This window comes from Thermobia domestica, chromosome 1, assembly GCF_964235325.1.
Source record: "Thermobia domestica chromosome 1, izTheDome1.hap1.1, whole genome shotgun sequence".
In the NCBI taxonomy this organism is placed as follows: Eukaryota; Metazoa; Arthropoda; class Insecta; order Zygentoma; family Lepismatidae; genus Thermobia; species Thermobia domestica.
In genome coordinates this window covers 131,217,596-131,234,765 of record NC_137454.1, presented here as the reverse complement: position 1 = coordinate 131,234,765, position 17,170 = coordinate 131,217,596, and positions in this window count along the sequence as shown.

The window sequence follows — 17,170 nt, the reverse complement described above, 5'->3', positions numbered from 1 at the left end:
TTTTTTCTCACAATGTTATGATACTATAATGAATATACTGGCACCTTACGTTAATTGTAGTAGTGTGCTTAACTACCACACCAGTCTGAGTTGAAGCATTGTTAATAAATAGTATCTGAAAATGATTTTTTTCTTTTTTTCTAAGTACTTAATATAACGAAGGTAAAATATTTATATATACGTACATGTTTAAGCTGAGCTTTATTAAAGGAGTTGAGTGGAGCTATTACTCTCCCTTCTAATCTGCATCCACCGGAGGTAAGTTTCTGGTTCTTCATTCTTTTTGTTTCCGTTTTCGTTTATTATTTTTCCGTTGCGCGATAGATTCCCTTCTCGATTCCTTTCGAGGTTGCTAGGACTTTGAATCAGGGATCAAGAAGGTGAGTTCAAGGGAGGTGGTCGTTACGTATTGGCAAAAAATCAAACTTCCCTTGAACTAGGCTTTTAGATTGTAGCAGCAGTCGTTACAATTTTTGGCGACCCAGCCAGGATTTTTCTGACGGTAGGATTGTGGATGGAAGGAGAGTGAAAAAAAACACAGAGAGAGAAGAGAAAGAAAATAAGAGTGAGGCAGACTGTTCGGTGACGTGCACTGGTGGGGTTACTGGTGTTGGTTTCTTCCAAGGGAAGTATTCTATTGTATTGATATATATATATATATTGTGTGATATATTTTGTGATAGTGTTGTTGTGTACTTATTAATATGTCAACGTCTGAGCGAATTTCAGTTGGGGGCAGTGTTGCTAGCTCCGATTCTGATAGAGAATACGCGTGCTGTAATCAAAGTAATAAGTCTGTAATATCAGAAACTGCTGAACGAGAAGATTCAGTCATGTGTGAAAAGTGTACCCAATGGTATCACTTCCGTTGTTTCGGGATAAAAGAATCCCATAGCATGTTTGAATTAGTAAGTCGGGATTCGTATCAATGGATTTGTCAGGGTTGCCAACCCTCAAATGGAAATGGGAAAATCGAAAAATCTTTTGAAAATGGTGGCTTGGTTAAGTCAAACCAAAATGAAGAACAAGATGTTCTAAAATTTCCTGTAGTTACTTCGTCCCCTATTGGCGGATCAGAGAGTTCGATGGAAACGCGTTTGTTTGCATTTTTACAAAATATGAATGAAAAACTAGACAACCAACGCGAAGAGTCACAAAAGCAGAACGAGAAGCTTGATAAAAAGCTTGATAGGCAGCATGATGAAATTTTGATCTTAGCTGAGAAAATTAATGAAGTCAAATTAGAAGTACACAAAGAAATAGTCGAGGAATCGAACAAACTACGCGAACAAATAAATGTAATAACTGGATCCCAGTTGGAACAAGAGGCTCGACTGCAAATTGTCGAGAGTGACCTCTTGAAAGTAAATCAAAAAACGGAAGACTTACAAGGTGAATTGCGAAATTTGCCTGAATTAGTTGATACTAATAGCAAGGAGATAACTTCGATTAAAGAAGGCTATGAAACTACTGCCACTATTCTCGAATCGGTTTGTGATGAACAGAGAAGCTTAACTAAAAGAGTCTCTGTCTTGCAACAAAAACTCGAGCTTCGTTATGAGCAGCTTCAGAAGGAAATTAAAGAAGCTAGAACAAAGTTTCCGGTTTCGAAAGAAATAAATATTGAGACTGAAGGGGGAGACGATAGTGTTGCTCCTAAAAGAGTTTTTTTCACAGATGTCCGAAAGGATAGGACATCTGCTGAAAAGAGTAAGTTTGATTATAGTGATCAGCCGACTTCACATTCGGATGGAATGTTATTTAATGGCGCTACTACAGCAACTAATACTTCTTGGTTTTCTAAACCTATCCCTAGTGTTCCGACGATGAAGTACCCGTTTAATTTCGATACTTTTGCAAGTATTGGTGGAAATACCGTGCCTGTCTTTGGCAATAGTAGTTCTCCAGTCTATACTATGTCTAATTGGAATTCGAGTCACTCGACTCCGAAATATTCATCATTCAGTCAACCCAGTTGGGGTAGTTCCATTAGTAATCCAATCAACCCTTTGAGTCAGTGTTCCACACCTTTCTATAATGTGTTCAACTTAAGTCCTTTTGACAATGGTCCTATATGGTCTAGGATTCCTAGTCAGTAATATAATTATGAATCTAAACAGATCTCATTAAAAGATCTTACTTATTTTCCTACTTTTGGTGGAGAAATTCGTCCTGGTGCATCCAGAGCTTTCCTCAGAAATTTCAAACGTTGTATAGATAGATATTCCGTTTCGGATTTTGAAAAGATTAGAGCTTTTCAAAGTTGCTTGCGAGATGGAGCTGAAGTCTGGATTCAGTCTGTCCTACATGAAATCCGTTCATTTGATGATTGTATTCGGTTATTCAAAAGTCAATATTGTAATGAGAAAACCGAGCTGATGCAGAAAAGATATCTCCAATCTTTAAAATATGATAAAAATAATTATTCCTCGTTGCTGGAATTTTCTTGGTTCTTGGTTGAAATGTACTATAATATTACCGAAAATCCTAACTTTCAGGAACTTTCAGGTTTAATTTTGGGAAGCTTACCTTACGATGACGTAAGATTATTATCTGTTAATCCAAGTCAGAACTTAGTCGATCTGATGATTCAGATTGGGAACTTGTCTTCAATTACCGGTCCACGTACCGAGTTTGAACCTCCTTCTAGGAAGAGATCATTTATTAAACAGGCGAAGGTTATCAAAACTAATCAAAACTTTAATCAGAATAAAACGGTTGATAGCAGTTGTCAGACTGAAAAGAGGAACCCGGAGTATCCTCAGAACTTTAATAATTATAGTAATAATTACAATCAGAACTCGTTTCGAGGTAATAATCGCAATCGACGATTTGAGGAAGAGGAAATCGGTATCGAAATAATGGAAATCGATACTACAATAACAATAATAGTTATAATAACGATCAAGTAGAAGAAAATGATGGATCTAGACAGATGTCTAACAGTAACAGTGAAGGGTCTCCGAATTCGAGAGAACAGGTAACCAGTTCGGAAAACATGACTCGCAGCTGCCAATGAGAAAGGGGCAGGCAAGCTGCGAAGGACAAGACCCCTTTCGAAGTATTTGCACAGTGACCTCGTCAAACTCTTCTGATTCTACAAATCCGTTTTTAGAATTTCATGTTAATTTTGTAGTCGAAGACGATTATGTCTGTTCCTCGTCTGAGTACTATTTTTCCCCTTCACCCATGATAAAAGGGAACATTGCGGGCATAGATCTGCGGTGTACGGTGGATAGCGGCGCTGAGCTGAATTTAATGGATTGGGAAGTATGGAAACGTTTAAAATTAACTTTCCCAGCGGCCAAGCTACATCCGTATACTAGACTCACTCTAGGAGCCTTTGCGGGAAAAGAAAATTCCAAGTACAGGGATTACAAACTTTTAATTTAAATTTTCAAGGTCACCTTTTTGAAACTCCTATATTTGTAATGAAATACTTACGAACTGACATCATCTTAGGATGTCCCTTCCTGGATAAATTCAATGGTATTATTGATCGAGGTAAAAATGAAGTTAGACTCCAAACTTCATCTGGGACTCAGATTTCCTTACAGACCATAAGGCCTGAAGTCTTATTTGTTGGAATTTCGTCGAATCGTGTGGAAGTTTCTTCACCCACATGGCCAGTTAGAGCTATTGAACGGACGGATAAGAACACTTCTTTAGTGACTTCAAACATTGAGGAACCTCAGCAGTTAAAGAAGCAGTCTATGAATTTTCCGATGAAACCTGTCGAACATTGTTCATCAGAGGATCCAGAGCCTAATGTTTCTGAGGTTGAAATTCAGGATTACGTTAAGTCGAGAATCGACTTAGATGAAAATTCGAAACAACGTTTAGCCAGTATTCTTTTGAAGTACCGATATTTATTTTCGGAGTATCCTAGACGGGTGCGTGCACCACTCTATAAAATTCAATTAATAGATGAGAAACCGATAGTAGGACCGTACTATCCTGTTCCCCAAGCACTTCAACCTGCTTTTGAGAAAGAACTTCAAACCTGGATCAAGCTTGGGTTAGCTAGGGAACAACTTTCTCCGTATCGTAATCCGATACACTGCGTACGCAAAGCGTCAGGAGGAGTACGTCCAGTTTTAGACCTCCGAGCTCTAAATCAAAAGGTTTTGGCGCCGAAAATGCAGGTGGAACCTATAGGCGAAATTTTGAACCGTGTAACCAAGGCGAAATATTTTAGTTCTTTCGACTGTTCTTCTGGATACTATGGAATTGGGTTAGATCCCACATCATATCCATGTACTAGTTTTGTATACGCAGGTCATCAGTATGTAATGTGTGTATTACCGATGGGTATTAAAAGTGCACCTTCAATTTTCCAGAATATCATGTACTCTTTCTTTGATCAGACTACTAAATCTTTTGCCACGGTCTACCTAGACGACATTTTAATTTCTAGTTTTTCCCTCGAAGACCACTTCGAACATTTAGAAAAGGCCTTTGAAATTTTTGCTCGTGCCAATTTCTCATTAAATTTTTGAAAGTGTCAGTTCATCCAACCTGAAATACATTTTCTAGGACACATTATCAGTGGAAATAATATCAAGGTTGATCCTCGACATAATGAGCCCATTCGTTGTTTCCCGATTCCGAAAACTAAACGGCAATTAAGAGCATTTTTCGGTTTAGTAAATTGGAGAAGAAAATTCATAGCTAATTTCTCTGCTCTAACATCTCCTCTATACGACTTGTTAAAAAAGGATAGGAAGTTTGTGTTCACTCCTGATTTATTAAAGTTAGTTTACAAATTAAGAGAACTGGTGAGTCAACCACCTGCTCTAAGCCAGCCTGACTTTTCACTTCCATTCCATATTTTCTCAGATGCCAGTGGAGAAAATTTAGGAGGATTTCTTGCGCAATATCTTGAGGGTGAATCGTCCCCAGTCATTATTGCCTATGCTAGTAGAAGGGTAAAGCCACATGAGCTGTCTCTGTCCATTTTCCAACTAGAAGTATTAGCTATTCTCTTTCTTTGCGACCATTTCTCGCAATATATTCTAAGTCGTCCGACGGTTGTACACTGCGATAACGCAGCAGCTACGCATGCGTTTACCATGAAAAGTTTAGATCCTAGGACTACTCGTATTCTTCTAAAACTTCAAAGATACGATCTACAATTCCAACATGTGTCATCAGAAGACAATTTCATTGCTGATATACTTAGTAGATATCCTCCGGAACTTCCTGGAGATAGTACCCATCTCTCGGTTAATTTGTTGTCTAATCTTGATTTTACCTTTCTTAATCGTGAGGAATTTCTTCAGGGTCAGTCCGAAGATCCATTTTGTCAAAAAGTTCGGGAATCTCTCGCTAATCCATCTGAAGTCTCTGACTTCATAGAACATAAAGATCTTCTATATCGTAAGAATGTTCGGACCAATCAATGGGTTCTCATTGTGCCACAATGTCTGGTTGATAACATTGTTGAAGCAGTCCATGTGCGAGGCCATTTTGGAGTGTACAAATGTTTGTCAGTATGTCGCAAACTTTTCTATTGGCGTAACCAGCGAAATTCCATAAAGAAATATGTGAAAGACTGCACTCGTTGTGCTGAGACTAAGTTCGCTAATCGGATCATTGCTAAGGAAGCATGTCAAATAGAAGCTCATGCTCCTCATGATAAATTAGGAATAGATTTGGTCGGAAAATTCCCCTGTAGTAATGGATATTACTATCTTTTGTCGATTATTGACATTTATTCTAGATTTGTTGTCTACCTACCTCTTCGCACAGCACATGTTAAAGAAATTATTTCTGTCCTCAAGCAAAAATATTTCTATTCTTTTCCATACCCTCGGGTAATTATCTCGGATAAAGGTTCACAATTTACCTCACGACTCTGGAATTCTTTTTGTCATCAACATAATATAAAGCATCTTCAAACGTCTAGTTATTCGCCAAATGCGAATGGAATAACTGAAAGGTCTCATAAGGAAATTAATCGAATTCTTAGGTTGGAGTGTAATACTCAACAGACCAATTGGAGTAAGGTCATCAAAATGGCTCAAGATCTCTGAATCATTCCATTTGCAGTAGTACTGGGAAAACTCCTGCGGAGATATTCCTCTCGTATTCTGCTACAGAAGCATTTAAAAGATCGTTCCCGTGGCCTCCGAAACTACAAGAAGAATCAGAAGCCCGGAAGCATATAGTAACTTCTATATGTAACCCTCAGAAAGAATGCCAGAAAATGAAGAGAACTGGAAGGGAAGTAAAATTAAAAGAAGGAGACTTAGTGATGGTTAAAACACACTATCTTTCTTCAGCTGTTAAGAAAGAAACTTCTAAGTATCTTAATTGTTTTATTGGACCCTTTTTGGTTCATAAGCTCCTAAAGAATTGTGCAGTTTTGCATAACTTGTCTGGTGAGTCTGTAGGTACTCAAAATTTTCAAAACTTAAAGATATTTGATTGTTCTCCAGATAAGCGTAGGGAATTATTATCTAACTATCCTAATTAAGATTTAGTTTAAATAAATATTGTTTATTATTATGTGTATATCGTTTGTTCAGTCTTCATTTCTTTGAGGGTCGAATCACAAATTGAAAAGAAAAAAAGAGATTTTTTTTCTTTTCCAAGGCTCGGTGAGAACTGTAACATACCTTGTTTGTTACAGACAAGTTAATAGGCTCAATGTGAATTTCGAATCATATTACTCATAATGTAATTTTATAATAGGGCAATTTAAAGTATCCTTATGTTCATTATTCTTTCGCAAACATTGCGTTGAAATGCAGATTTTGTGGTGTTTAGACGTTGGTTCTCTTAGTAAACTGCTCTTGAGTTTGTTATCAATGTTCTTCTTCTTCTTCTATTGAGTCGCCCATAGTAGGAGAATATACAGGCATAGGAGCATTACGGAATGAGGCCAGTTTATAACGTTGATTTATAGTTCAAATTAAGTTTGTAGTATTCTTTCTTACTATATATTTTGTTCATGAATGTCTATATTCTATGCGAATTATCTTTATTTTGTTTAATAAAGCTGTAATAAAAGTTTCACCAAAATTTCCGACAGAGAGAATGAGAGAGAAGCGAAGCGGTGAAACGACTGTCTTTATATATACTGTGTACTCTAAACTATGCCGGACAGAACTAGTGTTTTGAGCTTCCTTTTTTTCGTGAAAAGAAATGTAATTTGTGATGAATTAGAAGCTATTTCGTCGTTCTATTCTATATAATAAGATTCTCTAAGGAGCATAGTTGCCGACAGAGATATAGTTCTTTCTAAATTGTGGACGAAAAGTGAATAATTCGGATACGAAAGGGGAAGGCCTAATGAACACATGGTGATTCTTTTGTGAGAGGTGACATGTTGTGAAATTTAGTCATTTCTTCTTCTGGTAGCAGCATTTCAGGTAATGTGACTAACTTTAAGTCTTTCTACAACGACTGCTTTGCATGGGAACGTCGGAGTAAAGTGAACTTAACGTTGTTTTATTGAAAACTTTAGTAGTAAAACTAGAACTACAAAACGTCAACGGATATATATTTAGTTCAGTTAAATTATTCTGGGACACGAACCTACTGAATGAAACTATTCCTTCTTTGTATTCGCTACAGTGGTTTATCAGAGTTAAAAATTAAAATCTGCAGTTGTTTATTAGAGTTGAGATAACGAAAGTACTAGTGTTCTTCAGAAATATAAATTAACACTTGTGTACTAAAATGTATGGCTTACAGGTATATCTTATACACGACACGATGTCCGGGTAAAGAGTTCCTATGGGGGAAACCTGTGCGCGGCCCCGAATAGTCTTAGCCAGCTCTCTCATTATGTAAGTCGTAAGTAGCGTAAATCTCTCTCTCTCTCTCTGTCGTGAAGTTCATTAAGTATTGGGTTAATTGTATTATAAGTGCACATGAATATTTTCTATTAGAGCTCCAGTTGAGTAAATTTGAGTATAATAAATATATATATTGACAGTATTTATCCGTGTTTTTTGGTATATTGGTTTAGATGTTTATAGTAGTAAGGTTGCCAAGATACAGATGCTGTTCTCAGTAGTGTTTTCACGTTCCAAAGTTGTGGACATTCCAAGCTATGTCGAGTCCAATCGCTATCTGTTAGTTAACTGTCTGTCCATAAGAACATACGTATCTATCGTCCATTCGTCCAATATTTGTCTAGCTGATATATTGATATACAAAGTCTCATCCAACTGTTCTCTACGAAGTGTGTTATATACTGTCTTGTCCATTATCTATCTACCGTCTACTGTCCATACTATCCGTCCACCTTGTCCGGCCGTAAGGGACCACTATTACTAATCGTCCGAGTCTTTAGTTGCTGTGTCAGCCCAGTGACTGTTTGGCTTTACACATTATTATTATTTGAGTTGCTACGGCATATTAAGTTATGTGAAATGAGTGAACAGGAGTTCGATTATGCTGAAGCTGTGAGTGGGATGTCAGGTGTACTATATTTGACTTCGTATAAATTTTATGACATTATAATTGATAGTAAAATGCGCCCATGGTTGGAGCTGCCGAACGGGGATGTCAGTAAATATTACCTCCGTTCCTTTATTGATTGTGTTTTGGCACTTGAACTGAACCGGAAGCGGTAACACTTCTTTCAGCTGACGCTCGCTCAAGCGAGAATCACTCTGTTCTGTTATTATGTCGTACCTATGACGAGTGATGTGAAACTCTTAACTTTATTTAGTTGTCTGCGACTGCAATATGGTTGTTTCTCTTAAGTGGTGTGACGAAGTGTCAGGTAATAGTTTCTAACAGTTACAATACAATCTACTTTGACTATTGGTCTATGGACAGTTCTCTGGTAAGAAAAAAGAAGTTAACAATAAAATCTGATAATGGTTGATATTGTAAACAAATTGGATATGAGATTGACACAGAATTCTAGATGTGTTCTATTGAAGTTTTTTTTTCTCACAATGTTATGATACTATAATGAATATACTGGCACCTTACGTTAATTGTAGTAGTGTGGTTAACTACCACACCAGTCTGAGTTGAAGCATTGTTAATAAATAGTATCTGAAAATGATTTTTTTCTTTTTTTCTAAGTACTTAATATAACGAAGGTAAAATATTTATATATACGTACATGTTTAAGCTGAGCTTTATTAAAGGAGTTGAGTGGAGCTATTACTCTCCCTTCTAATCTGCATCCACCGGAGGTAAGTTTCTGGTTCTTCATTCTTTTTGTTTCCGTTTTCGTTTATTATTTTTCCGTTGCGCGATAGATTCCCTTCTCGATTCCTTTCGAGGTTGCTAGGACTTTGAATCAGGGATCAAGAAGGTGAGTTCAAGGGAGGTGGTCGTTACGTATTGGCAAAAAATCAAACTTCCCTTGAACTAGGCTTTTAGATTGTAGCAGCAGTCGTTACAATTTTTGGCGACCCAGCCAGGATTTTTCTGACGGTAGGATTGTGGATGGAAGGAGAGTGAAAAAAAACACAGAGAGAGAAGAGAAAGAAAATAAGAGTGAGGCAGACTGTTCGGTGACGTGCACTGGTGGGGTTACTGGTGTTGGTTTCTTCCAAGGGAAGTATTCTATTGTATTGATATATATATATATATTGTGTGATATATTTTGTGATAGTGTTGTTGTGTACTTATTAATATGTCAACGTCTGAGCGAATTTCAGTTGGGGGCAGTGTTGCTAGCTCCGATTCTGATAGAGAATACGCGTGCTGTAATCAAAGTAATAAGTCTGTAATATCAGAAACTGCTGAAAGAGAAGATTCAGTCATGTGCGAAAAGTGTACCCGATGGTATCACTTCCGTTGTTTCGGGATAAAAGAATCCGATAGCATGTTTGAATTAGTAAGTCGGGATTCGTATCAATGGATTTGTCAGGGTTGCCAACCCTCAAATGGAAATGGGAAAATCGAAAAATCTTTTGAAAATGGTGGCTTGGTTAAGTCAAACCAAAATGAAGAACAAGATGTTCTAAAATTTCCTGTAGCTACTTCGTCCCCTATTGGCGGATCAGAGAGTTTGATGGAAACGCGTTTGTTTGCATTTTTACAAAATATGAATGAAAAACTAGACAACCAACGCGAAGAGTCACAAAAGCAGAACGAGAAGCTTGATAAAAAGCTTGATAGGCAGCATGATGAAATTTTGATCTTAGCTGAGAAAATTAATGAAGTCAAATTAGAAGTACACAAAGAAATAGTCGAGGAATCGAACAAACTACGCGAACAAATAAATGTAATAACTGGATCCCAGTTGGAACAAGAGGCTCGACTGCAAATTGTCGAGAGTGACCTCTTGAAAGTAAATCAAAAAACGGAAGACTTACAAGGTGAATTGCGAAATTTGCCTGAATTAGTTGATACTAATAGCAAGGAGATAACTTCGATTAAAGAAGGCTATGAAACTACTGCCACTATTCTCGAATCGGTTTGTGATGAACAGAGAAGCTTAACTAAAAGAGTCTCTGTCTTGCAACAAAAACTCGAGCTTCGTTATGAGCAGCTTCAGAAGGAAATTAAAGAAGCTAGAACAAAGTTTCCGGTTTCGAAAGAAATAAATATTGAGACTGAAGAGGGAGACGATAGTGTTGCTCCTAAAAGAGTTTTTTTTCACAGATGTCCGAAAGGATAGGACGTCTGCTGAAAAGAGTAAGTTTGATTATAGTGATCAGCCGACTTCACATTCGGATGGAATGTTATTTAATGGCGCTACTACAGCAACTAATACTTCTTGGTTTTCTAAACCTATCCCTAGTGTTCCGACGATGAAGTCCCCGTTTAATTTCGATACTTTTGCAAGTATTGGTGGAAATACCGTGCCTGTCTTTGGCAATAGTAGTTCTCCAGTCTATACTATGTCTAATTGGAATTCGAGTCACTCGACTCCGAAATATTCATCATTCAGTCAACCCAGTTGGGGTAGTTCCATTAGTAATCCAATCAACCCTTTGAGTCAGTGTTCCACACCTTTCTATAATGTGTCCAACTTAAGTCCTTTTGACAATGGTCCTATATGGTCTAGGATTCCTAGTCAGCAATATAATTATGAATCTAAATAGATCTCATTAAAAGATCTTACTTATTTTCCTACTTTTGGTGGAGAAATTCGTCCTGGTGCATCCAGAGCTTTCCTCAGAAATTTCAAACGTTGTATAGATAGATATTCCGTTTCGGATTTTGAAAAGATTAGAGCTTTTCAAAGTTGCTTGCGAGATGGAGCTGAAGTCTGGATTCAGTCTGTCCTACATGAAATCCGTTCATTTGATGATTGTATTCGGTTATTCAAAAGTCAATATTGTAATGAGAAAACCGAGCTGATGCAGAAAAGATATCTCCAATCTTTAAAATATGATAAAAATAAATATTCCTCGTTGCTGGAATTTTCTTGGTTCTTGGTTGAAATGTACTATAATATTACCGAAAATCCTAACTTTCAGGAACTTTCAGGTTTAATTTTGGGAAGCTTACCTTACGATGACGTAAGATTATTATCTGTTAATCCAAGTCAGAACTTAGTCGATCTGATGATTCAGATTGGGAACTTGTCTTCAATTACCGGTCCACGTACCGAGTTTGAACCTCCTTCTAGGAAGAGATCATTTATTAAACAGGCGAAGGTTATCAAAACTAATCAAAACTTTAATCAGAATAAAACGGTTGATAGCAGTTGTCAGACTGAAAAGAGGAACCCGGAGTATCCTCAGAACTTTAATAATTATAGTAATAATTACAATCAGAACTCGTTTCGAGGTAATAATCGCAATCGACGATTTAGAGGAAGAGGAAATCGGTATCGAAATAATGGAAATCGATACTACAATAACGATAATAGTTATAATAACGATCAAGTAGAAGAAAATGATGGATCTAGACAGATGTCTAACAGTAACAGTGAAGGGTCTCCGAATTCGAGAGAACAGGTAACCAGTTCGGAAAACATGACTCGCAGCTGCCAATGAGAAAGGGGCAGGCAAGCTGCGAAGGACAAGACCCCTTTCGAAGTATTTGCACAGTGACCTCGTCAAACTCTTCTGATTCTACAAATCCGTTTTTAGAATTTCATGTTAATTTTGTAGTCGAAGACGATTATGTCTGTTCCTCGTCTGAGTACTATTTTTCCCCTTCACCCATGATAAAAGGGAACATTGCGGGCATAGATCTGCGGTGTACGGTGGAATTATTCTGGGACACGAACCTACTGAATGAAACTATTCCTTCTTTGTATTCGCTACGGTGGTTTATCAGAGTTAAAAATTAAAATCTGCAGTTGTTTATTAGAGTTGAGATAACGAAAGTACTAGTGTTCTTCAGAAATATAAATTAGCACTTGTGTACTAAAATGTATGGCTTACAGGTATATCTTATACACGACACGATGTCCGGGTAAAGAGTTCCTATGGGGGAAACCTCCTCCCATAGGGGCCTAGCCTGTGCGCGGCCCCGAATAGTCTTAGCCAGCTCTCTCATTATGTAAGTCGTAAGTAGCGTAAATCTCTCTCTCTCTCTCTGTCGTGAAGTTCATTAAGTATTGGGTTAATTGTATTATAAGTGCACATGAATATTTTCTATTAGAGCTCCAGTTGAGTAAATTTGAGTATAATAAATATATATATTGACAGTATTTATCCGTGTTTCTTGGTATATTGGTTTAGATGTTTATAGTAGTAAGGTTGCCAAGATACAGATGCTGTTCTCAGTAGTGTTTTCACGTTCCAAAGTTGTGGACATTCCAAGCTATGTCGAGTCCAATCGCTATCTGTTAGTTAACTGTCTGTCCATAAGAACATACGTATCTATCGTCCATTCGTCCAATATTTGTCTAGCTGATATATTGATATACAAAGTCTCATCCAACTGTTCTCTACGAAGTGTGTTATATACTGTCTTGTCCATTATCTATCTACCGTCTACTGTCCATACTATCCGTCCACCTTGTCCGGCCGTAAGGGACCACTATTACTAATCGTCCGAGTCTTTAGTTGCTGTGTCAGCCCAGTGACTGTTTGGCTTTACACATTATTATTATTTGAGTTGCTACGGCATATTAAGTTATGTGAAATGAGTGAACAGGAGTTCGATTATGCTGAAGCTGTGAGTGGGATGTCAGGTGTACTATATTTGACTTCGTATAAATTTTATGACATTATAATTGATAGTAAAATGCGCCCATGGTTGGAGCTGCCGAACGGGGATGTCAGTAAATATTACCTCCGTTCCTTTATTGATTGTGTTTTGGCACTTGAACTGAACCGGAAGCGGTAACACTTCTTTCAGCTGACGCTCGCTCAAGCGAGAATCACTCTGTTCTGTTATTATGTCGTACCTATGACGAGTGATGTGAAACTCTTAACTTTATTTAGTTGTCTGCGACTGCAATATGGTTGTTTCTCTTAAGTGGTGTGACGAAGTGTCAGGTAATAGTTTCTAACAGTTACAATACAATCTACTTTGACTATTGGTCTATGGACAGTTCTCTGGTAAGAAAAAAGAAGTTAACAATAAAATCTGATGATGGTTGATATTGTAAACAAATTGGATATGAGATTGACACAGAATTCTAGATGTGTTCTATTGAAGTTTTTTTTTCTCACAATGTTATGATACTATAATGAATATACTGGCACCTTACGTTAATTGTAGTAGTGTGGTTAACTACCACACCAGTCTGAGCTGAAGCATTGTTAATAAATAGTATCTGAAAATGATTTTTTTTCTTTTTTTCTAAGTACTTAATATAACGAAGGTAAAATATTTATATATACGTACATGTTTAAGCTGAGCTTTATTAAAGGAGTTGAGTGGAGCTATTACTCTCCCTTCTAATCTGCATCCACCGGAGGTAAGTTTCTGATTCTTCATTCTTTTTGTTTCCGTTTTCGTTTATTATTTTTCCGTTGCGCGATAGATTCCCTTCTCGATTCCTTTCGAGGTTGCTAGGACTTTGAATCAGGGATCAAGAAGGTGAGTTCAAGGGAGGTGGTCGTTACGTATTGGCAAAACTCAAACTTCCCTTGAACTAGGCTTTTAGATTGTAGCAGCAGTCGTTACAACCTAAAAGCAAATTTAAATCTGTCCTATTCTTTATTTTTCTTTTTCTTATTGTTTTATTTCCTTTTTTAAAAAAAATATTGAAAAGATACACAAAGGTACACATACACACATACATACATACATACATACATATATATGAGCAGGAAACACCTTGCATAAAATGTAAAGGTATGAGCTGAAAAGAGAAAAGAAACAATTAGTAAATAATTTAAACAAGTATTACCAGGATCTTTTTTTTCTTTAAATAGTTATCTCCCCTGTATGAATTTATTTCTTGATGTTATTTATACCTGTCTTTCCTACTAAAAAAGAAAATTCTTTGAAAGGAAATCGGACTTCCAGATTTCCAATTTTTCATTAGTTGTTAGTTCTGGAAATCAACATCAGAACTGTTTTGCTATATCTGAATTTCTCTCACCAGCTTTGTAAAGACTTCTTATTTTCTCTCTTCTTTTAAAACATTTGTTATATTTTAAAGTCCTGCCACCACTAGCAAAACACTAAACAAGGCACTATACACTAACACTAACACAAATAAAGAACGTGAGGTTTTAAGTTCTGGGATTGTCATCAGAACTTAGTTTTCTTCTGTTTAATTTGTTTTATTTTCTTCTAATTCTTTATTTCTTTATATTTACAATGTAGGATGTGGGTTTTATTAATTTCTTCTTCTTTCATCGTTTCTTTACTTCCACAAGTTTCTTGATACATGTCTTCCAACAAATTGTAATTTTCCTAATTTTATTTTATCGTTTATTATAGTTTGTATATTATCCCTTTTTAATTGGTCTCTTATTTCTCTTATTTTGTTATTTGTTATATAATTATTGCAATTCCAGAAGACATGTTCTGGTGTTTGTACTTCATTGCATGTACATTTATCGTCGTCAATTATATTAAGTCTTCTCAGATGAGATTTATACGGTCCATGTCCAGAGATGTATTCTATTAATTCAGTACTTATTGTCCCCATTTCTTCTCTTATTTTTAAGTTTGGGATAATGGTTCTTGTTCTTTGTCCCTTTATCGAATCCTTCCATTCATCTTCCCACTTTCGTTTAATCAGTTTGTTAATATCGTCTTCGGTGCTTCGCAATTCTTCCGTAATTTCCAATATCTTGGTTCTCTCATTATTCTTTAGTCACGTCTTAATACATCTTCTTAATATCTGAAGGTGTATGGGTTCTTCATTGGCCAAAAATTGTATTGTTTCTGCAGAGATAGTTTTATGATGCCATGGGTTCTAATTAGCATTAATCGCTGCATTCTAATTAATTATTGCCTAAAGTTTTTGTTTAGAAACAGTCTATGACCCCAGATTCCGGCACAATATTGTGCAATAGCCATTAGAATAGCTTTGTTATACATTTTAAAAATTTTTCTGTTAATTTTAAAATCTTTTATAGCGAGTGTTAAGAGTTTTTTGGCTATTTTTTCATCTTCTCTGTTGTTTCAGTTATATGTTTTTCGTAGTCTAGCCGTGTGTCTAGCCATACACCTAAATATTTGATTTCATTCACAATTCCTATTTTAGTGTTCCTAATTTTGATGATGGGTTCTCTCTGTAGAGTTTGGCCAAATACTGTAATTTTCGTTTTATTAACCGATAGAATTAATTTATTTTCTATACACCATCTTTCCAGATTTTATAATATTATATTTCCTTTTTGCTCTATTTGTCTTCTTGAGGATGCTGTCATCACAATTGCTAAATCGTCCGCATATCCAACTTCGCCTAATATTTCTTTTAGATTGTTTAGTTTTCTTAAACATGGTTGGAAAGTAATGTCCCACATTATAGGTCCGCATATTGAACCCTGTGGGCATCCTTTGGTGGTTATTGTTGTTATATCTTTTCCTGGAGATTTTAATGTAATCGTTCTGTCAGTACAGTAATCCAGCATGATGTTGTAAAGAGCTTTACTAATTTTTAATTTTTTGAGTTCTTTAAAAAGTGCGTGCCACCATAGATTGTCAAAAGCACCACTAATGTCGGCATAAATAACAACTTGGTACTTTTCCAGTTTACCTTCTTCTATGAGGTCAATTAGTCTTTTTACAGCTGTTTCGGTGCTTTTTCCTTTTCTGAAACCATATTGCAATTTGTCATTATTTAAAATTCTGTTTTTCATTATTCTTTCCACAATGGTTCGTTCGAAAAGTTTACTTATTACATTTAATAAGCAGATAGGTCGTTAAGATTTTGGATCGTCATTTTTCTTGTCATCTGACTTTTTGAATATGATTAAATTTGCTTGTTTCCACCTTTTTGGAATTCGTCCGCTTTTAAAACATAAGTTGAAAAGTTTTGCTAGGTATGGTGCCCATGTGTCAGCATTATGTTTAAATTTTTCCGATTTTATTCCATCCGGTCCAGGAGCTTTTTTGCTTTTAAGTCGTTTTATGTGATTTATTATTTCTTGGTTTTGTATTACTTCTATTCTGTCTTCCAAAGGTGGTAATTGCATTTCTCTTCTAATGAAACTTTGCGAGTAATTATCTTCTTCAGGTATATCCTGTTGTAATAGAGATTTTATTAGATAGCCTATTGTTTCTTCCCAATTATTTGTATATGTACCATTTGTTCTTTTTAGAGTTGAGAGAGTGGTAGGTGTTTTAACTTTATTACTTATAATTTTGTAGGGTTCACCCCAGGGATCTAGATTTAAATAAGTTTCAATGTATGTTTTCCAGCTATTTTTCTTTGATTCTATTATTTTGTTTTCATATTTTTGTTTTAACTCTCTATATTTGTTTAATCTGTTTTGTCTTAGATTATTCTCTGTCGTATGTTGCTAAAGTTTCCAAGCTTTACATGTTTTCCTTTTCAGGTCTTGTAGTTCATTCGTCCAGAAGGTATTTGTTTTAGTATGTAATCCTTTAGTTGTCTTTTTTGTTTTTGTAGAGTTTTTAATTGCTACTTTTATTGTATCTTCTATTTTCTGGGCTAATTCATCTATGTTGCTCTCTTCTTCTAACTGCGGTAGATTTATCGTTTGCCAGAAGTTTATCCAATTTATCTTCTCTGGGTTATATATTAATGTTTCGTCTGAAGATTGAAAATAATTTGTTTCTTCTTGTTTAGTTGGTTTTATGATATAAAATATTATTATATTTTGATCGCTTATTGTTGCTGAATCGAGTACCTTCC